This window comes from Condylura cristata, unplaced genomic scaffold (assembly GCF_000260355.1).
Source record: "Condylura cristata isolate star-nosed mole 26May11 unplaced genomic scaffold, ConCri1.0 scaffold00033, whole genome shotgun sequence".
NCBI classification, from domain to species: domain Eukaryota; kingdom Metazoa; phylum Chordata; class Mammalia; order Eulipotyphla; family Talpidae; genus Condylura; species Condylura cristata.
Window position 1 is genome coordinate 16842018 of NW_004567134.1, and position 552 is coordinate 16842569.

The window sequence follows — 552 nt, forward strand, 5'->3', positions numbered from 1 at the left end:
GGGGGGGCCCCCAAGCCTCTGGGCTTCCGCCCACGCCCAGAAGAAGCGGGGGTCCCCTGCAGAGAGCTGCGGTGGGGAGTCAGGCTGGCGCTGTGGCGAGGGCACTTTGGGAGTCGCGGGGGGCCGGGCCCACGCTGGAACCCCATCGCCTGTCACTAGCTGGTCTTCCTTGCTGTTCTCGGGGGGCATTTTGCGCCCAGCTGCGGGGGTTGCGTGGGGAGCGGGCTGGGAAGAGGTCAGCAGGCTGCTGAGACTGGAGGGCTGTACGCGGGCTTCTGTTTGCACACGGAGAAGCCAGCTTTGCTCTCTCCGGCCTGCGGTGGGGAAGTGGGCGCCGGCAGAAGCCGCAGAGTCCGCTCGGGGGCGCCCGCTCCCCGCCCCCTGCCCCTGCCTGCCGGGGCTGTCTTAAAGCCAGCCGTCTCCAGGGCGGAGGCGGCCAAAGCTGGCACCTGGCAACCCTCCCGCGCCCCCTCGGCCGGCCTCTGCCGCCTGCCAGTGGCCGCGGGCTCACACCGCCACACGCGCACCCTGCCGTCCCCCAGCCCCGCGCCC